Below are 23,283 nucleotides of genomic sequence, written 5' to 3'. Positions count from 1 at the left end.
CTATAGAAATCATCTAATCCATTTTGTAATTTTAAAAAGGAGGTACCTAAGATTTAGATAGGGTAATTGATTTAAGTGACAAAGTGAAATAATGGTAAATGGCAATTAGAACCCTGGACTCTTAGTATTTTCTGAATAGTACCGAGTTTTCCGAGTAATGCGATCCAGATGCTGATGCCATCTTGAACCTTTAAAATTTTTTAAAAAATGTAATATGTATTTAATGCTTTATTTTGATTTTCTTCAGAAATGTGTTGATGTTGATATTCAAATGAACCATTTGGTTTTCTCTTTATGCTGAGTTTTCATATGGTCATTTGGAAGACATATTTACAATGATATACACATGTGGCTATCTTTTAAATTTTACTTTCCCAATACTATAAAACATTTATTAGCATTATAAACATGATACACACATATGTATATATGCATGTGCATGGTGGGTATATGTGTATATCTGTCATAATTCAAATATCAATTTTATGTTCTGCCTTTGTATTCACAGAGTGTATTCACAAAACTCTAAAATTTCTTTGTGTGTGGTATTAAATAGCATAAAGTCATGAATTTTAATTGAATTCTGGCTTTATTCCCCTAATAGAATCCTGAGGAATTGCTCTAAGAACTCACAGAAGGTGGCTTAATGAATTTTTATTTTTTTATTTTATTTTATTTTTTTTTTGGGAGGGTGTCTTGCTCTGTCTTCCAGGCTGGAGTGCAGTGGAGCGATCTCGGCTCACTGCAAGCTCCGCCTCCCGGGTTCACGTCATTCTCCTGCCTCAGCCTCCCAAGTAACTGGGACTACAGGCGCCCACCACCACGCCCAGCTACTTTTTTTGTATTTTTAACAGAGACAGGGTTTTGCGGTATTAGCCAGGATGATCTCAATCTCCTGACCTTGTGATCCGCCCGCTTCGGCCTCCCAAAGTGCTGGGATTACAGGCATGAGCTACCGCACCCGGCCCTTAAGAAGTCTTAAAGTCATCTATGATAGGTGAGCGCTCAGGTTCCTCTCCTTAAAGTCATCTATGATAAGTGAGCACTCAGATTCTTCCTTTGTGGGGTGCAAGTTCATGACAGATTCCTCAAGGTTAATAGCTTAGTAGTATAATTTTATTGCAGTCACTGTACTGTCCATGCATAGTAATGTTGTAAGGCACATCTTTATTTAATAATTCTGAAAATATTTCGAGCACCTAACTTCAGCTATTGAGAATAGATATAAAATTATGCATTATGCTCTATAATTTTAGGGAAAGAAATTATTTTCTTGCTACATCAATAAATCTTTCTTTTACATACATCCTTTCCATATAATAAATATCCATTTCTCTTTCATATATCCATGATTAAATGTCTTAAATGAATAAAATATTTCTTTTGAAAATATACAGAATGGTTTGTCAAAACATGTGAAATGCACTGTATGGTTCCAAAATCTGTTTTTCATGTTTTTCTTTGGGGTGTGATCTGTTCCTGTTAGTTTAGTGTTTGTGCCTTAATTGTAGTATATCCTTAAGGAAATTGAGTATCGATAGACTATTTATTGCAGTTGAAGATATAGCAAAAGAAATAATTAAGTTTCCAGGAGGGGAATACTTACAAGTGAATGATAATACAGTCAGTGTAAAACAGCCTTTCACTAAAGAATGTATATACTATTATTTACTCAAAAACTATTCAGCAACTATTTTACCCACAGGTGAAATGCACTGGAGTGTCCAGTTTTGTGTCACGTGTCCTTTCTGCCATTCTCACGCTAATGGCACTCTTCATGACAAGCCTGATTGTACTGTTAAGCTCCAGAGGAAAAAATGTGGCTACAGAGTATATTAAAATACATACAATTGAAAAGGAAAATGTTCATTTTTGCAAGCAGAAGATTACCAACAGAATGCTAAAATTGAAGGTCAGTTTTAGAATGAGCTCTCATATTATGGAGTTTATGAACAAACTATGTATTATATAAGAAAAGAAAAATCAATTTTATACCGAAGTAGTGCTTTCAAAAATGTATTTTAGTTTTCTTATAGAAAAGTAGAAAAGTGAAAAATACATGAACTCTTTCTTAACCCTAATCTATATTTTTTAAGAATTTTTAAAATGTTTCATATGTGAAGTAAAGAGGCAAGAAAGTGAAAAGTGTTTGTTTTGTTTTGTTTTTTTAAATGGAGACGCTATGGGAAAATATAGGCAAATGAAGGAGTACAAATAGAAAATGTAATTTTATTGAATAACAGAAAAGAAAATAGTGCAAAACAGCTTCTCTATTCTTTTGTTCTTGGGATCAAAGCTTTCATTCCTGGTGATTGGTGGAATCCTTTTGGTTGCTATGCTCCCTTGAACAAAATCTTAAATCAAATTAACTCAAATTCTGTGTGTGCTATTAGAAACCATCTCATCTCATAACAGGACTTTAGTATATTTTTCTTAATATCAAAGAAATTATATGGGCTAAGTAATTCTCAAAGCACCATATAAAGTTTAGGTATTTCTTTAGACGAAACAAAATATATGTTCTTTTTCACATTTGTGGCTGATTTTATTATAAAATTTGACAGAAGAAACCAAGGAAAGAGAAAAGAGAAACCTCTGGAGACTTTGTATTTTCTTAGCTGACAAAAAAGTCTTCACTTTTAGCAATTTTTCTTTCTCTGTTTACTTTTTCTAAAGTCTGACTGAAACCAGACAAGAAAAGAATATTATATTCTGTTTTTGGCTTTTTACGGGATTTTTTTTTTTTTTTTTTTCAGCTAGAAGAAAGATTTGAAGTGCCTTTACAAGGTTATTTCCAAGGTAATGTTTCTTTTATTTTTAAATAGCAATTTTTTTGAGATTCAAAATCAACATCCAGTCCATATGTCACTGAATATAAAGTTCCCAGTGGTGAAATAGGCACAAAGTTAGCCTTGCAGACTGTAACTGACAAATGTGGGTATAAGGAAAGGAAAGATTTGAATTTGAATTTGAAATATGAAAATTCCAAGCCTAAGCTGTATGCGTTGGTTTTTGGGGATGAGAGTTAGAGACACAAGAGAAATCAGTTGTATTACGACAGTAAACAACACCCACCTTGCTTTGCTTTTGTGTCTGCCTACAAGCTTATAGTTCTAAAGATTTATGGAAAGGGCAGAAAGAAGAAATCAAGGCCTGTTTTAATATAATCAGTCCTATTGCCCTCACAGAAGAAAATATGTTACCTGTGATAGCAGCTTAACAGTCACAAAGTTTCCATCTTAACAGTGACAGTCCACAGATTTTATTACTCTAACGAACCATTTGGGTAGTTAATATGGAGGGTGCAGAAGTAAAGAATGTAATAATGCTGTAAGTGTTCTAGTAAATACTATGCTTAAGTGATGCTTAAATTAAGATGTTTGACCAACAGAACTCTTTCTTGAATTCCAGGTAGCCATGATCTTTGCGTAGACTTTTAATTTAAAAAAATGGTTTTAAAATTTAAATGTTATGTTATCCAGCAACTCAGATCTCCTTGAGGTTACCAATGATTCGTTTGTTGTTGCTGTTCTTTTCTGTATTGCACCATCTGATATTTCTTTGAAAAGTCATAGTGAATCTTTTCATTTCAGTATTAGCAAAACCATCAAATTTAAATCATTGATAGAAATCTTTAAAAGGATTTGAGATTATAATGACTGTATCTGTGAAGTATCTAGTCATTTAGTTCATTTCAAATACCAATTATCATTCTGATTTGCTTGAGAATAATGCCTGTAGGAAGCTTTGTGGTAATTTGTATGTGGGTAGAAAAATATAGCATGCACTCATGAATGTCTTGGTATTTGTTTCAGAAAATAATAGAATTTTTTATTACAGCACATGGTAAAAATTATGCCACAAACTATAAATAAATTAATTATCATAGATAATGCCCCCATAGATAATATTAGGTACATTAAGTAGCTAGAATCATGGAGGCAGCAATGCCCTGGCTTTTTATTTTCTAAAAGCAAGACAGTTACCTGCGTTTATTTGGTTTCTGATTTTTGAAATTGCCCCAGAAAGTGGGAAGAATTTTCTTGCTTTAGAATCTTGAAATCTGTGTATGTAAACTCAACTAATATAGTTTAGTTTTGTCCTGTTTTGAACTTTATATAACCAAATTTTGTGGCATGCACTATCCTATGGTGTTATTTTCAGTGAATAACATGTTTGTATAAAATTCACCTATGTTGTTGGATATAGCTTTTACTTTTCCCCTTTATGCTGCATAGTATTCCATTATATGCTTATACCACAATTTATTAATCCATTTGACTGAGTATTTGGTTGTTTGGTGGCAGGTATAATAGTGCTGCTATGATCATTGCTACATTTTTTTCTAGAATACATTCACAAACATTATTGTGTATAGGAAGCGAAAGCATTGAGTCGAATGTATGCATTCAAAAGTTATTACAGCAATATATGCTTTCAACTGCAGTTTTAATGATTCTAGGTGCTCCATACAGTAAGAATCAGCTGATGTTTTCAGGCTTTATGATTGTTGCAAACTAGTGGCTGTTTAGTGGTGTTTTGATTTTAATTTGGAATTCTTTGCTTACTAATAACCTTAAACAGCTTTTGGATTTATAGAGCATTTAAATTTTCTCTTTTTGTAGTTTCTCTTCAAGTCTTTTGACCATTTAAAAACATGGTTTGCTGTGATGTTTTAATTGATTTTTTTTTGGAGTTCCTTTCATATTCCGCTTTTAAATCCTTTGTCAGTGTTATGTGTTGCAGTTATCTTTTTCTGTGCTGTGACATCCTTTTACTTTCTTCATCTTTTTTGATGAACACTTTAAAGAAAAAAGCAAACTTATTCACTTTAAAGTACTTTTGATGTTTTGTTTTTCTCCCAAGATTATAAAGATACTATCCTGTTTTACCATGTTATTCTCTTAAGCCTTTGCAGAGTTTTTTGTTTGTTTGCATTTGCTTTTATTTTTTATTTTTTGACATATACATCTATAATCTATCTGGTGTTATTTTTGCCTAGTGTGATTGGTTTGGTCCCGTTTAATTTTTTTCATGTAGATACCTAATTATCATATTTCTTGAGAGTCTGATATTTCCATACAATTCTTTTCTGACAAATCTGCATTGCTTGTTTTTCATAAGCAAAATATCTATAATGCATGTGTCTGGGTTCAAGCTCTCCATTCTGTTTCGTTGTTCCATCCCCTTCCTTAGCGTCACTACCAAACTGTCCTAATTATTGTGGTTTTGTAACAAGCCTAAATATCTCACAGAGTATTTGCTTCAATCCTATGATTATTTTAAAAGATCTTGACCTTTGATTTCCACAAAAATATTTGAATTAACTGGTCAAATTCCACACATACACCCTAATAAAAGTTTGGTTTATGATTATATTAAATTAGTCTACAAATCAGGAGAAGATTCATATCTCTGAAGTTTTGATTTTTCCAATCCACGTAGTACTCTATATCTGGATTTATTTAATTCTTTAAAATTCATCAATCATTTTTATTAAATCTTGCACATAATTTGTGAATTTATTACTGAGAATTTCATATTTTATTAATAACATTCAAAATGATTTTCATTGGTTTAGTACATATTCTACAGCATAGATAAATTCTTGCTATTTCAAATAATTTAATGATTCCTTACTGGATATTTCATTAAAATATAGTCTTATTATTTTTCTTAAAATTTGTGTAAATTTTATTTTCTCCTCTTGCCTTACTACACTGATGGCAGATTCCAGCACAGTGTTCATTGAAATCCCATATTTTCTCGTTCCCAATCTTGCTCCCAATCTCAAAGGGAAAACTTTCAAAATTAAATATATTTTTGTAAAGCTCTTTAGATCTTCTAAGTCTAAGGAATTTCTCTGTTAGAGTCTGCTTACATTTTCATGAGTGCTACAATGTTTTGTCTGTCTGTATTGAGAATTCCATATGATTTTTAAAATAAGATGGCAAAATACAAATACAGATTTACTAATGTTAAGACAACTTTTCTTTATTGGTATAAATCCAACTTAGACATGATATATTATCCTTTTTATGTAATTCAGCAAATTTATTAATGCTTATAAAATTAGAAATATTAGTAAATTTTAAAAAAACTGCTGAGTATTTTCTTACATGTGTTCATAGGTGAGATAAAACTATAACTTTTCTTTTTGGTTTTGTCCTTGTCAGGTTGTGGTATAGAAGGTGCATATCCTCTTTTTCAGTTCTCTTAAATGATTTATATATATTTAAATTGTTTTTGAGATTTTAATAAAAATCTCCAGCAAAAACATTCAAGCCTACTGCTTTCTTTCCAAGAAGATTTTCAAATTTTAATACAATTATTTAATTAATTGATTGTTATTATTATTTAAATCAAATATAGATTAATGTTAATGGTATAGGAAATTTAGGTTTTGGATGTTTTGAAATAGTTTTGTTCACGTGTAATTGTTTAAAGATTTGTCCACTTTTGGTAAACTTTTGAATATCTTGGAATTTTTTGTTCATAATAAACTATCATTTTGTGATATCTACAGGTCATCTGTCTCTTTTTAAAAGAAAAATAATATCCAAAGAAGTCCCACCACTCAGAAGACTTTTACATTTCATGTCTCATTTGCCAGAATTTCTTCTTACAAGCTCTAAACCAATCATGGTTAGGGTAATGTAATTACCTTGCTTCATTTTTAGGTGATAGAGTTTTCTTTGCTTTTTGATGATTTTACTATGAAAGTGTGAACACTTGAACAACTCAGTCAGCAATAAAGAATGAGGTTAGAATTGGATTTAGCTGGAAAATCAACATTGTCTAATGTAGAAAGAAAAGAGAAAAAACAGAGAGAAAAAAAAGTGAGTTTGTTTATTTGTTGCTTAAACTGATTGAAGTTGGAATCCTGACCCCTTGTAGCTGGAAAAGTCCTGATTACTTTTCCTGATTGCTTGCAATATAGTGGTTCTTTATTTCTTATTTTGGTTATAATTTATTTACATAATGTAATTTGTTATCTGAGGGATAGTTTTAGTTTTTAAGTCTACTTGGGATGCTGTAGAGTCAGTGGAGAATGAGCATGTGATATTTTAAGGAATGATGTCATATCTTTACCTGAGCCAGTTTGAAACTTCACTGAGACTAGGATGAGACACTTGCTTTGCTATATTAGTATTCAGAAATGCTAGTGGCTATGACAAAGAGGCCAAAACAACAATGGTTAAGACAAGATAGTATTTTATTTTTCTAAGTCTGAAGTATATATATTAATACTTACATTAACTATATATAATATGTTATATATAATAATATAACTATAATAATATAACAATACTTATATTAACAATATATTAAATTGCTTAATTTCACAGGAAGGTAATATTGATCTTGAGAGCCCAGATTGGAAGTAAGACACATCACTTTTGTATGCATACCATTGAAATAATTCATTTAAATGGCTACATATAACCTCAAGGGACACATATAGTATAGTTGGACATGGATATACATAGTAGTTCTACTATTGAAAGGAACAGAATTTATTTTTTGGTAAACAACTTGTAGTCTCTGCTCTACTGCCAGTCATTGTTTAAAGTTAGCATGTATATCAGAAAAAGTAAAAAAAAAGTAAATTCTTAGAACTAAATTTTGCAATGTTTCTAATAGTTTTTCTATGACACTGGATTTTTTAATACGATATGCTTTTAAGTAGAACAATGTTTCACAGTTAAAAAGCTAAAACTCCTACCACTTGTATGTCTTAGTAAAAATGTAATTTTGCATTGTATAAAATGTTATATATTTCTGATTTTCTTTCAAAACTAGTATGCACTGTTGGTTCTGATGTGAATACCAGCCATTTAATCACTGGGTTATTTCTATTTATGTAGTAATGATAGCAAGCTTTTCAATACTCAGGAAACTTATTTATCGGTGAAATAGTCCTTCACAAATGTTAAGTCAGTTGAGAGTTTATAGGTTGTTTTTGTTCTTGTTTATTATTTCTGATCTCTGCTTTCATGGATGTGTTATTGTGTTCTAATGAGGTGAGGCTAATCTGACAGAATATGAATAAAATAGAAATTAGATAAAAGATATTGTAAAAGTAAAAATACCTTGCAGAAAAGGAAACATCAATATTTAATATGTTCATTTGTATTCTGTGAACTACGTCTAAAGAAAATACTCTCTAATATTCTTTGTAGAATTTGTACTGGGTGAAACACTGCCAAAATGGAAGCACATTGTTGACACGCAAAAATGTTACATTAAAATAACAACAACCAACACTGTGTCATTATACTCTCCTCTAATTGTTATCAAAGCACTATGCTGACTTTAATGCTTTACTCTTTTAGCTATATTTATCAAGAAATTAGGCTCAAATTTTGAGAACATTGCAACAATGGAAATTCTATTCTGTTTTTCTTTTCCTTTTTTTTTTTTTTTCACTTAACCTAATCAAATATGGTTCTTAGAAGGTGTTTGTTTCAACAAAGTATTATATGATAATTTTTGCCTAATTTTGTCCCCTTTCTTAAAATATTGATCATGAGTAAAAAAAAGTTTATCATCCTGCCTCTTAGTCTTCTTGTAATATTCTTTTTAATAGGAAGATGATATTACTGAGGGTATTGAGTTAACTCCTATCCTGTTTTTAAATCTTACAAGAAATTACAATTTCTAACTTAGTAAATATGAACCAAGACACATTCTTTATTTGTAGTTATTTATTTATTTTAATATACTTTAAGTTTTTGAGCAGTTTTAGGTTTACAGCAAAATTGAGTAGAAAGTACAGAGATTTTAGTTGCACATATTTATTATAATAGACTTTAATATTTTGAGTAGTTTTAGGTTTACAGCAAAGCAGAGTTGAAAGTAAAGAGATTTCCTGTATACCTCCTGCTCCCACACATGCGTAGCCTCCCCATCATCAATATTGTCCAACAAAGTTGTAATGATCGATGAACTTACAGTGACATCATGATCACCTGTAGCCCGTAGTTAACAGTAGGGTTTATACTTGGTGGTGTGCATTCTGTGGGTTTGGATAGATTTGTAATGGCATGTATCCACCATTATAGTATTATACAGGGAAGTTTCACTGCCCCAAAAATCCTCTGCACTCTGCCTGTTCGTCTTCCTTCCCTTGTAACGTTTGGCAGCTACTGATTTTTATTTTTTATTTTTTTAATTTTTAATTTAATTTTATTTATTTATATATTTTTGAGACAGAGTCTTGCTCTTTCGCCCAGGCTGGAGTGCAGTGGTGTGATCTCGACCCACTGCAACTTCCGCCTTCTGGGATCAAGCAATTCTCCTGCCTCAGCTTTCTGAGTAGCTGGGATTACAGGCGTGCACCACCACGCTCAGCGAATTTTCTTGTATTTTTCGTAGAGACAGGGTTTCACCATGTTGGTCAGGCTAGTCTTGAACTCCTGACCTCGTGATCCGCCAACCTCAGCCTCCCAAAGTGCTGGGATTACAGGCCTCGTGAGCCACCATGCCCGGCTGCTACTGATCTTTTTACTGTCTCCATACTTTTTCTTTTTTCCCTAAAGTCAAATAATTAGTATTAAAGAGTGAATAGCCTTTTCAGACTGGCATCTTTTACTTAGTAAATGCTTTTATGTTTCCTCCTTTTTTTTTTTTTTTAATGGCTTAATAGCTCATTTCTTTTTGGCACGGAGTAGCATTACTTTGGCTGGATGTGCCACCATTTACTCATCTATTCACCTGCTGACTGACATCTTAGTTGCTTCTACATTTTGGCAATTATGAACAAAGCTAACATAAACACCTTTGAGTATATTTTTGTGTGGACATAAGTTTTGCACTTTTTAGGATTAATACCAAGGGAGCATGACTTCTGGATTGTGTGGAAAGAGTGTGTTTAGTTTTATAAGAACCCACCAAACAACTGTTTTTCAAAGTGTTGTATCATTTTGTATTCACATCAGCAATTAATGAGAGTTTCTGTTGTTCCACATAGTAAACAGCATTTAGTGTTGTTAGTGTTCTGGATTGTGGCCATTCTAATAGGTGTGTGGCATCTCCTAGGTGGTGGTATTGCATTGTTGTCTTAGTGTATTTATTTATAGATATATAATGTATAGACTTATTTATGAGCATTTCTACAAAACGATGAAAACATTAACCAAGATTGTATATTCTCTATCCTAGTTTTTGTTTGAACTGAGCAATTTTTGTTGTCTATTATGTTGTAAAATTATTACAAATAACCATATTTGTTCCAAATCAAATTAACTGTTAGATTCTTTGATACCTGGGTTAGTAAAATAGTCCTTGAGTTATTAAGCCATAAACCAGTATGGCCACTCTTCAGGATAATGGTGTTAGAAATATTTATAAAATTGCTAACCTAAGGGTGGTCATATTCAGTAATGACAATTTTTTTATGAAATTAAACATCTATATTAATTTTGTATTGGTTTTGTATTAGTCTGTTTTCACACCGCCAAGAAGATGTTGCCTGAGACTGGGTAATTTATAAACAAAAGAGGTTTAATTGACTCACAGTTCCACATGGCTGGAGGGTCCGCAGGAAGCTTACAGTCATGGTGAAAGGCAAAGGGGAAGCAAGGCAAATATTCTCCTGAGAACTCACTATCATCAGAGAATAGCATGGGGGGAACCACCCCCACGATCCAATCACCTCCTGCCAGGTCTCTCCCTCAACACGTGAGGATGACAATTGTAGATGAGATTTGAGTGCAGACATATCCAAACCATATCGGGTATCAAATATTCAAACATTTCTTGCCCTCATGTAGCATTTCCTAACGTAAGCTTTTGGAACAGGCTATTTTTGGCTCAATTAATTTATCCTAGAGAATATTCATTTTGAACACTAAAAACAAGTGTTTTCTCCTTACTCTTTATGCTTTATGATGATCAGCCTAATATTTAAAGTACTAATCAGCATGCAAAAGCTTAATTTTTTTCCTCTTATTCTACCTTCTCATCCTCCTCCTCTCTTTCTTTAGCAGTAATAATTGCAGTGAGGAAACAGCCATGACAGCCTATTTTAATAGAAATGACATATTTGATTAAAACTTCATTACTTTTAAACGAATATTATTTATACTACTTTTCAGCTCCATTTTACATTTTTATCACCTGCCTTCATCGCTGTCTTAACTATCAATGTATTGACACCGTTTACCCATACCAATTCAATAGTCAAGTATAATAACCAGGATGACTATTTATGTTTTTCCTTTTATCATACTAGTTATATTAGCATTAAGAAATATGAAGCCTCTAAACTTAGTTCTTATTAAGTTTCAGTATGGGTCCTCACACTTTTTGGTTTGAAATTACATTATTAATAGTTGTTGAGACCAACCCCAAACACTTTTTAAAGTTTGTTTTAGATAAACAGTGTTTACTATATTAGAAATTGAAACAAACATTTCCAAAACATTTTTATTGTATATTAACATAAATATTATGGAAAATAATGTTAATTTTGAAACAAAAAAAAAAGTGAGAAAAGTGGCATTGTTTTACATCTTTGCAAATCTCTTTAATGTCTGCCTCAATAGGAGATTCACGGGGTTTTATCCCCTTCTGCATTGGTCTGTTGTGATGTCATATGTCATGTAGCCTTTAGAAACTTCCTCTGCATTCTTGTATGAGAAAAAGAGTGTTAAAAGCAAATAATGCTTTATTATTATAAGAAATATGGTTCTGACCTTGTGAATCCACTGAAAAAGTGTTGAATATCTAGGAGTCCTTTGACCATACTTTGAGAACCACTGCTACTGAAAATTATTATCCTATTCATTCAATACATCTTGCTTTTCTCTCAACTTCACCTCTCTTATGATCAGTCGCTTGTGAATTTTTACATTCCAGCGCTACACTAATGGATTTCTGATGATATCTAGGTCAAAGTATGGTGTTAAGAGTTATGTCTAACTTTGCATGTGTAATACCTCTGCTAAGGAAGCTTTCACTCATCTTCCAAACATTACTCAGATGTCACTTTCCCTGTGATACATTAATCACTTGCTTTTCTTTTTCATTGTATGTACTTCACAAATACTTTTATTATCTCACAACCAGTCAGATATTTATTACAGTTTGCAAACTAAGGTGTGTTTAAAGTATTACTTTATTTCCTTTAAATAAAACTGATTTTACTATTATACTCTGACTTTCTAAATTTACAAGAAATTATATCTCCAATGTGGTAGGTTCTCCTTCCCCAACCTAATGTCCGTTCAGAATCTGAGATGCCTACTTTGTGCCCAGGGAATGGACAGGAGTTTCTGATGACTGGTGATGGTCCACACTGACATTCTCACTGGCTGTGCTTACAGTGGTTTATTCGACTAACACTTTTTAGCTGTTTTCATGCCATGCTTGAGGTGTCAAATCTCTGCTGTGCCTGGTGACCAGCCCACGACCATTCTTTGAGGCCTTGAAGCAATGTCCCATTACTGTTTGGATCTGTACCTCTGGGCCCCACCAAACAATAGTTTAAGGGGAACCTCAACTTAATTCCTGCTTTTCCAAGACTCTTTTTATCTTGTTCCAAAAACTATTATGCTCAGTAGGTATAGAACTTACAAAACAAATTTTCAGAATTCGGACAAGCTAACTTTAATTTATTTTTAGTTATATACCTATTCCAAATACGTGAGGCTTGAGGCTTACTACTTGCTTGAAGAAGAGGCAGAAAAAAGGTAACAATATGGGAGAGGGAAAAGAGCAATAATTAATATACTAAAGTTTACTCAACCATACATATATTAGACATGTTGTTTTATTTGATGAGTATTAGCTTTGTATCCCTTTATTAGTTTTGTATCCCTTTCCCCAAAATACATATATACATGCATGGATGGACACGCATGCCAATACTAGATGTGAAGTCCTGATGTAGGTAGATTCTAGCGCCAAGAATAGTGACCAGCATTTATATAATAGGACCTATATAAATGCTTGTTAAAGTCATCTAGAAAACTATAACTAAAGTATTTTTACCTGCAAATACATTGTTTATATCTTAAGTTTCTTTCCGTTGTCTTTTTTTAATAGATGGGTTCTCATGATGTTGTCCAGGCTGTAGTGCAATGGCTCTTAAGAGGTGCAATCACAGTGCACTATAGCCTCAAACTCCTGGACCCAAGCATTCCTCCTGCTTTGGATTCCTGAGTATTGGGGATTACAGCCAAGTGCTACTACATCGGCTTTGTCTCTTAATTCTCTTTGAAAAAGGATGTAAGCTATAACTTGTTCTTTATTATTTGAATTGAGAAATTGAAGGACTAAAAGGCCATATATAAAATATTGATACCCTTCTTTAAGGACTTTAATATAGTAAAACAAGTTTTTAATATACTAAGAATATTTACTGAATATCAATGCATTTTAGACTCTTTGTTGTGGTACAGGAAGTATGCAGTAGGTAGACAATGTGTTTTCTGATCCAGAATTGTTTATAAAGTAAAATTTCCTTGCCAACGCTGGAAAATTATAACGAACTAGCATACTGAAGTATGTACACTAATCTATTTGTCTACTGGAGTTTCTTCTGAGCATTAAATGAAATGATATTTTAAAATAGCTAGTACAGTATATCATGGCTGTTAGAATCTGCTCAATGAATGACAGCTATTTACTTTACTTTTTTATTTCCCTCTAACTATAGACCTTGTGGGTGTATAGCACAGCTAGCTATTATACAGCTTCTTAGGAATACCAGTACCTGCTGCTGCTAATAATTCCTTGATGGTTTATCTCATAAAACTAGTCCCAGATTTCAAAAATGTTTTTGAATTTAGGAAATGAGTTAATATTCCTAATTGTAAGTATCATCTTTGATTTTTACAATACAGATTTTTTGTTGGCATCACTATTGAAAATACTTCCTTTTGTCTGAGTAAATCAAAACAAATGCTCATTGTGTTTATTTGCATGGTTACATTAAATATGTTATAAAGGTCTCTTTTCTCTGAACTTGGTCTAAATATGCTTTTCATTGTTAAATAGTTACAGGAATAGATGAGTTTTTCCTCTATTTGTAGTTCTTTCAATCCCAAGTTTTGTTCAGTGATCACTATCATTGAAATTCTGAGATGTATTTCACTTTTACACTCACTGTTAACTTGCCTAACTTAGTTCATCTAAGCTTGTGTGCAGGTCAACTTTGACAAGTAATTTAGAAGGTTGTCATATTTGACATGAAACTTCTGCGATCATGGATTTTCTACTCTATTAATATTGTCAACCGAGCTGTTTTCTGACATTCTAAAATAAATGTGAGCTGTATTTACTATTATTCAAAAGACAGATCACTCAACTCCTCTGAATGAAAAATATTTTACTGGCTAGTGAGGAAAGTTATATTCAAAAAATTTAATGGGATGATCATTCAAATTTCCATCAGTATAATTTAATTGGAATTTTCTTTGGATATACTTAAATTTAACTATGGTGTTGTTCTTTCTTAGGCTAAATGAATACAGCAATTTTTTTTTTTAAACTCCAAGTCAAGAGGTTTTAGGCTGCCTTGTTCATTTCCATTTTAAATCAGCTAATAATTTCTCTAAAGGTTGCAATGTAAATGTACCATGGGAGGCAAGCCTCTCCCTCCCCCCTACCACTTGATGGAGAGGGAAAACTCTTGAATGAGTCTTTACATTAAGCAGAGGCTCTCTTCCAGAATGAAAGGTTTCTGTCAATGCAGTTCCAGGAAGTTTAACTGTTTGCAAGAAAGTGAGTTCAGCAATCTCTTAATCAGCATAGAATAGTGGTTAAAAGCAGGTTCTTTATAGCCAGATGTCTAGGGTGCACAGTCTTGTCTCTACCACACTGGACCTTGATTAAGTTACTTTAACTCCCTATGCTTCCATTTCCTCAATTGTGAAAGGGGGATAAAAATAAAGCAACCTCATCAAGTTGTTATGAGGTGCAAATGAATGAGTTTTCATTTCTTATTTTTAAAACATTAGGAATTATGGCTGGCACACACAGTAAACCCTACATGAGTTAATAATTATGTAAATACATGAAGTTATTTATTACTAAGATATGCCAAGTACTGGGTTTAGAGAAACAAGAGAGACAGACATAACTCTTGTTCTTAGGAAGATTATAGTCTGGGCAGCAGGGAGTCAGTACACGTGAATAGACTAAGATGGGGAGGGAGGGTGCTGCAAATTTCTACAAGTCAGTGTAATGTAATGACCTATTTTCCTTCGTCATTTGTGTTAATTCCATATGCTTTTCTCACATGGCCTCTGTTGGGGCTTCATTTCTCCCACTATGAACAGTGAACTTATTCCGTTGCATACCCTCACAAGACAATTGCCATCAATCTGTTCAGGAATGATGGTGTCCTCTGCTCATCAATATATTTATTAATGCCTCAGAAAAGGAAAACTCTTAGTCATTATTTCTTTTAGTTTTTTATGATCCTATTAATTATTATGCTCTTTATTGATTCGTTGCATCCATATTCTTCTAGTATATAAACTTTCCAGCATGTTAGGGTAAGTCTTTCTCTGTCTTATTCTCTTTTAATTCTGCAGTACCTAGGATAGGTTCTAGTACATGGAGCACTTAGTAAGGAATGAATGCATTCATGCATGAATGAATATGTCTATGTGCTCTTGTGTAAATGTTAATGTTGGATAGATTTCCAGAAATTTGAATTGCTTTATCTAAAGTTAGGGGCATTCTAATTTTATGATGTTCCACCTAATTATCCTTCAAATGGATTTTACTAATGGACATTTTCATCAAATATGTATTAGAATGCACGTTTCTATAAATTTTTACCAATACATGACCTTAGTTGTATTATCAGTCAATATGTGAAAAATATTTATATTGGTTTAATTTGTATATCCTTGATGATTGGTAAATTTGAGCATTTGAAATATATATATATATTTTTTTAAATGTATATATATGTATACACACACATACATATACTGGCCCTTTATATTTCTTTCTCTGTAAATAGTCTGTTTACACACTTTGCTAATTTGCTTATTAAAAAAAATACTGATTTGTAAGAAATCATTTTGTTCTATGGATGCTCTTCATGATATATTGGTTTGTACTCTACAACCTTTATAAAACCTTGTGTAGTTATAGTATTTTATCTGTGGTTTTAATTGTATTTATGATATAGCATATTTTCTTATTTTTGAATAACAGCCTAGTATTTTTCTTCCCATTTTTAAGCATTTGTGTATTGTTCTTGCCTACTGCCATAGCTTATACCCCTATACTCTTCAGAATAGGAAAGGCAATCACCAGCTACCTAGTCTTGTCCTTGATCTTAGAGAAAATGTCTTAATTATGTTTTTTTTTTTCTGTCGGCTGTTTGTTTTTGCATGCTTTTTATCAAGTTTAGGAAGTCAATTTATTTTTCTACTTTGCCAATAGATTTTTTTAGAGTTATGGATGGATGTTTAATTTTATCACCATTTCTATTGAGAGTAACATATGATTTCCTTTCATTAATATGCTGATGTGATGCATTATATTAATTGATTTGTAAAAATAAATAACCATACTTGCACTCCTGGAATGAACCCAACTTTGGCATAGCTATTTTATTGTTATTGTCTTTTAACTTTGATTGACCTCAGTTTGTCTATATATTGTACCTAAAGTTTGTACCTAAATTTAACCATGAGTTTTGATTTTGTCTTTCTTGTGATGTTTTCATTAATTTTTATTTCAAGTTTATGCTAATAAGTGACATTTACTTTCCTTTTATTTTTCTTTTAATTTCGTATTTTCTGTATATTACTATAATCATTGATTAATGATTATATGTATATGTTTATATATGTATGTGATTTCAACGACTGTGAAAGCATCCCAAAAATCATAGGGAAAATTAATTCTTTTAGTACTATTTGTAAAATAGAACCTAAATTTTCCACTGATGTAAAATGCCATTTTCTTTTCATATATTAAGGACATATGCTTCTGTGTTTAATTTCTGTTTCATTGATCACCTTTCATCAATAATATATTCCTTAATAATGACTTTTTAAAATAAAAACTCTTTATGGCTAAAAGACCATAACACCATCTCTAACATTTTGTTTGTTCAAGATTATCTTATGGATTAAATACTTAAATGTAAAACCCAAAACTATAAAAACCCTGGAAGACAACCTAGGCAATATCATTTAGTACATAGACAGGAGCAAAGATTTCATGACAAAGTTGCCAAAAGAAATTGCAACAAAAGCAAAAATTGACAAATGAGATCTAATTAAACTAAAGCGCTTCTTCATAGCAAAAGAAATTAGCGACAGAGTATACAGACAACCTACAAAATGGGATAAAAATTTTGCAAACTATGCATCTGACAAAAGTCTAATAACCAGAATCTCTAAGGAACTTAAATTTACAAGGAAAAAACCAACAACCCCATTAAAAAGTGGGCAAAGGACATGAACAGACACTTTTCAAAAGAAGACATACATGCAACCAACAATCATGAGAGAAAGCTTAACATCACTGATCATTAGAGGAATGCAAATCAAAACCACAATGAGATACCATTTCACACCAGTCAGAAGGGCTATTATTAAGAAGTCAAAAAATAACAGATGCTGGCAAGGTGGTAGAGAAAAAGGAATGCTCATACACTGTTGGTAGACGTGTAAATTCTTTCAACCACTGTGGAAGACAGTGCAGTGATTCCTCAAAGGCCTAAAGATAGAAATGCTTTTGACCCAGCAAACCCAGAACCCAATACTGCATATATACACAAAGGAATGTGAATCATTCTATTACAAAGACACATGCATTCATGTGTGCATTGCAGTACTGTTCGCAATACCAGAGACATGGAATCAACCTAAATTCCCATCAATGATAGACTAGATAAAGAAAATGTGGTACATATACACCACGGAATACTATTCAGCTATAAAAAGAATGAGATCATGTCCTTTGCAGGGACATGGATGGAACTGGAGACCATTATTCTTAACAAACTAATGCAGGATCAGAAAACCAAGTACTGCTTGCACTTGTAAGTGAGAGGTAAATGATGAGACCACATGGGCATATAGAGGGGAACGACACACATTGGGGCCTTTTAGAGGGTGGAGGTTGAGAAAAGGGAGAGGATCAGGAAAAATAACTAATGGGCACTGAGCTTAATACATGGGTGATGAAATAATGTGTACAACAAAGCCACATGACAGAAGTTTACCTGTGTAACAAATCTGCACATGTACTCCTGAACTAAAAATTTAAAATATAAAAGACTATCAGGACTGGATGTGGTGGCTCAGACTATAATCCCAGCACTTTGGGAAGCCAAGGCATGAAGATCGCTTGAACCCAAGAGTTCCAAAAAGAGTATCTTGGCTATGTTTTTGGCATTTTACTCTTTCGTATGAAATTTATAATACATTTTCCAGTTACAGAGGGGAAAATACTAGAATTTAAATTAGAATTTAATGTATTCTATAATTTTCTTGGGAGAGAATTGACATCTTCATAATAGTGTATTTCTCCTTGTTTTCCATGAATATAAATAAGACTTTATTTAGGGATTCTTAACTCTCTATCAATATTATCTTAACATCTACATTATGGTTGTTTCTTCTTTTGTTAAGTTTATTTTTAGCATTTCACACTGTGTGTTACTATTTATAATGCTATTTAAAATAAATTACCTAGCTACTTCATGCTTGAAATACATTTAATTTTTGATAAGCCCTGGTAATGAATGCTTACCACTTCTAGTAACTTATCTGATTATTTTTTAGTTTTCAATTCTGATAATTATATGAATTTTGAATAATCAAAATTTTATTTCTTTTTTTTTTTTCCAGTGATTTTCTTTCCCCCTTTTTTTGTGGCAGACCTCTGTAAGATTTTGAATAAAAGTGATGATAACAAGCATACTTATATTTTATATTACTTCAGAGTTAATGATAGTAACTGTTTCTCATTAAAAATAAGGTTTGCTTTATTGTGATTATTTGAACATCACTTTTGTCAGCCTGTGTGTCTTTCTATTCCTAGTGTGCTAAATTTTCACTTGTTATCAATATTAATATGTGTAAATTTCAGCAAGTAACTTTTCTACATTTATTAGGATGATTTTATATTTTTTTCTTTTAATATATTACTGTACATTCATATTTGTAAAATAAACTCAACTTGGTCATGTTGCATTTTTTTATGTTACTCTTGGTTTGATTTTCTAATACTATTTTTAGGATTATTATAGGTATGTTCATAAATGAGAAACGTCTATTTTTTGTATCAATTTCAAAGTAAGGTATATGCACTCTATCTGGTCTCTAAATTGCTCTCTATATTGAAATATCTTATCCTTGAAAGTCTATTTGAATTGGCCTATTAAAAATATCTGGCCGGGCGCGGTGGCTCAAGCCTGTAATCCCAGCACTTTGGGAGGCCGAGACGGGCGGATCACGAGGTCAGGAGATCGAGACCATCCTGGCTAACACTGTGAAACTCCGTCTCTACTAAAAAAAATACGAAAAACTAGCCGGGCGAGGTGGGCGCCTGTAGTCCCAGCTACTCGGGAGGCTGAGGCAGGAGAATGGCATGAACCCGGGAGGCGGAGCTTGCAGTGAGCCGAGATCGGGCCACCGCACTCCAGCCTGGGCGACAGAGCAAGACTCCGTCTCAAAAAAAAAAAAAAAAAAAATCTAGGCCTGGTGATTTTTGGATTTCTTTTTTTAAATTACTATGCTAATTTCTTTAATAGTTATTATAGTACAAGTGAGGTTTTTTTCTTAATCAGTTTGATATTTAAAAAATATAAAATCAATTTCATTTAACTTTTCAAAACTGTTGACATAAAATTTGTTTATTATACAATATGATTATATTTAAATCTCTAAGTATATATATTTATTATATTTATAATAATATAATATATATTTATTATACAATATGATTATATTTAAATCTCTAATATATCTTATTTATGTGTCTATCCTTCCACCTGACATAGGTTGCCCTACCTTCTTTTTTTATTAGCCCAACCAAAATTTATGTCTATTGGTCATTTTTTGGTGTATGTCTGTTATTGTTTAAAGAGCCTATGTTATATTCTTTCTTTCTTTTAGCAGGGAGCTATACGAAAAGCAAAATCTTAAGAAAACATGACCAATGTACAGAAAAAATAAAAGTGAATAGAGAAAAATTAGTAAGTACATATAATTGGAAACACCTATTTCTAGATTTTAAAAACTATGAAATCAAATTGAAAAGAGATTTACATAAAAGATGGAGGTCTTAAAATTTCTCAGATAATTTGAATAAGCCTTCAAATAATCACCAGATTCAGTGTATGATATTCCTACTTAAGCTTATTTTCTAGTAACTATCCCTGGTAATTTGAAATAATGATCTACTGAAAGGGGCAAAGGAGAAAAAAAAAATAGACTCTAGAGTTTTGTCTATGAAGGATCTTTATGATTGGCTTATTAGCACATGAAATTGACTTGAAAGAAATACATCCAAAGTCTATTAAGTTTTTGAGGAAATTGTTTTTTCAATTTCCTCAAAATTTTCCTGAGCTAGGAGAACTCCTCCTAGCTCAAAAAACTCCTGAGCTACGAGGAAAAATGCACTCAAAACAATCCTCTGGCTCCTACATTTTCATAAGAAAGAAACAACCAGTGTAAGATGGATAGTTCCCAAGGGTAAAGAACAAGCAAGTGTTTCCCAGGGAGCAGAACCTGAGGTCATGGAGAACAATAAACAAGGAAGTAACTTTTGGTCAGGAATGTGGGTCTCATTAAAGAACTTTCCCCACAGTAGAGCAAATCAGGTGTGTCTCAGTAGGGGTGCTTTGTAAGACCTATCCAGCAGGATTGTATGGTTATTATTAAGAGGGGTGTGTTCCGTGTTCTTTTTTCCCTTTCTTAAATGTTACTTTTCTGCTATAGTTATCTTATCCCTGCTCTACCACTGACAACATACGTAAGACTGATTGTTTTTATATCATGCTTTGCAGGACCACAACAACCACTCCCAGTCATGATGGAGAGGAGTGTTCAATACCCACAGATCCTGAATTTTGAGCTGATTATACTAAATAGATGGGACTTAGTTTTGTCTGCCATGGGGTGAGCATATACTACCTGAGGGAACAGGTACACATGAATATTTATTATTACAATAACTGTTTGTACAGAACTTGCTTACTGCTCACCAATATCCTTATTCTCCTCTAATTGATGTTAGAAATAGACTTTTCCTAGCTTCTCTTGCTTTTTTGTGTAGACATTTCCTGAGGTCTAACCAATGTAGTATAAACATAGTTGATATATGTCATTTCTAGACTTGACTCATTAAAGATTCCCATGTATGGTTATTTAAGCTTTGTTTGCTTCCTGTCTAGTGGAATGGAGAAGACTGCCAGAGAAGTCTTGGATGGCATAGGGTGAAGATGGCAGAGTATCTGTTGGCCATTTGGAGGAGGATTGTTCTCTGATCTGTTTACTCTTGTAAACAAGCAATACATTTCCAATATGTGCTATTTCATATTTTGAGTTCATTTGTTGCAGTAGCTAGTTGATCTTGCCAAATAAAAGCAAGATTATTGAAGAAGTAACAGTAAATACATGTATTAATGAATTTATCCTGAATGAAACATCATTTACTTCTAGCTTTACATTATTGTTTGTAATCAATTTTATAATAATACTGTTATAACTATGTGGTCCTAATTCAATGTTCAAATCGCCCAAATTATTTTTTATGGTGAAAATAGTAAGTTTTAACTGAAATAATTAAATTCAACATAAAAACTGCTAAATAAAGGAATATTTCTGGCTTATGTCATGATCTATTAAAGTGCATTTTATATCATCAGGAATCTGTCCTACTCATTTCCTTTGGCTTAGATTTTCTCTATGTTGATTTCTTTTCTGCATAGGTTCTCTATGGTGAAGATGGCAAGTTGCTGACTCAGTCTCAGAATGCCTTAAATCCACATATTGTGGCAAGTGGAGGTCTGCTTCTCCAATATCTCTTCCAGATAAGTCTGGAGAGGACTGTAATTGATCCACCCTGAGTCATATGTCCATGTCCAAAGCAATGAGTTTGGAAAATTTCATGACACACTCCTAATTTTGTGGTAGGAGACACATCAGAACCACACAATGAGTCAGTCTTATTTACAAAATAGAGTTTCATCTTCCAGATGAAAGGAAAAAATGTTGTAAAACAAAAACAAATATTCACTAATGGGGATCTATCTGAATTTCACCTGTAACTACAAATGCCCAAAAGTAGATTTACAGTTCTCCTAGAGTGTCATGAATTTCAAAACATATACATGGAATCATAAGGTAATATCTTAATCACTTCTCTCAACTTTCTGTTGAATCTCTCCTTAACATAAAATGAGAATATTTTAGCAGTAGGAGAAGGATTATTTTTTTATTTATAGACCTTTATGAGGAACTAATGTAGGATTGAGTTTGACCTGATACAGTGTTCTATCTCTGAGTGCTGTCATTCAGGAGTTTGATTGTAAATACAATTTATTTTATATGATACCAATATAGAGAACAAATTTACTTTTTTTTCTCATATAATCATGTAATCAATTGTTCGAACATAATCCATTGAATAGATACTGTGGCATTTCCCTAATTATTTGTAAAGGTACTGCTATTAGATATGAATATTTATATATGAGGATATGAATCATGGCTCTCTGATTTGTTCATTATTTGCTTGTCTATTCCTGTGCCAGTACCATACAATTGGTACTAATATAGTGTTCTGATATTGACAGGATGAGATGTTCCTTCTAATGCTGTAGCTTTAAATTTGTCTTGGTTGTACATTTCTTTATATTCTTCCATATACATTTGTGGTTCAGTTGTCAGCTTTGAAAATCACTTTTGGGATTTGAATTGGAATTGCATGAAATTTGTAGACTAACTTGTAGAAAATTGACATTTTTATGATATGAATTTCCACATTCTTATAACCATGGGTGTGTTATTTATTTTCACTTTTGAATATTATTGTGGGTTTTTAATAATAAAAATAACAATCAATAAGTTACATGGTGGTTACTATGTGACAGATGTTGTCAAAGTTCCATCCATATATCAACTTATTATATATTCTTATGGGAAGATACCATTATTATCTCCATTATGCAAATAAGAAAACGGAGGTACAAAGAGCTTAAGTAACGTGTGCTAAGTCATATAAGAGTAAAGCTTTATTTGAATGCATGCAATTTGTCTCCAGAGCTTGAAATCCATTTTATTTTATCTTAAT

General features: G+C 32.3%; 1 long non-coding RNA gene across 1 annotated transcript; it reads left to right on the top strand.

Annotated features, from left to right (window-relative positions):
* The first annotated feature begins 19,799 nt into the window (after positions 1–19,799).
* Positions 19,800–22,288, top strand: LOC114678398 (uncharacterized). Its single transcript, XR_003729795.2, has 3 exons — positions 19,800–20,182; positions 20,996–21,134; positions 21,383–22,288. It is a non-coding gene; the product is annotated as an uncharacterized LOC114678398 (long non-coding RNA).
* Positions 22,289–23,283: the final 995 nt, after the last annotated feature.

Source organism: Macaca mulatta, chromosome 5 (assembly GCF_049350105.2).
Source record: "Macaca mulatta isolate MMU2019108-1 chromosome 5, T2T-MMU8v2.0, whole genome shotgun sequence".
Taxonomy (NCBI): Eukaryota; Metazoa; Chordata; class Mammalia; order Primates; family Cercopithecidae; genus Macaca; species Macaca mulatta.
The sequence above is the reverse complement of the archived record's forward strand: the minus strand, read 5'-3'. Positions and strand labels throughout refer to the sequence as shown.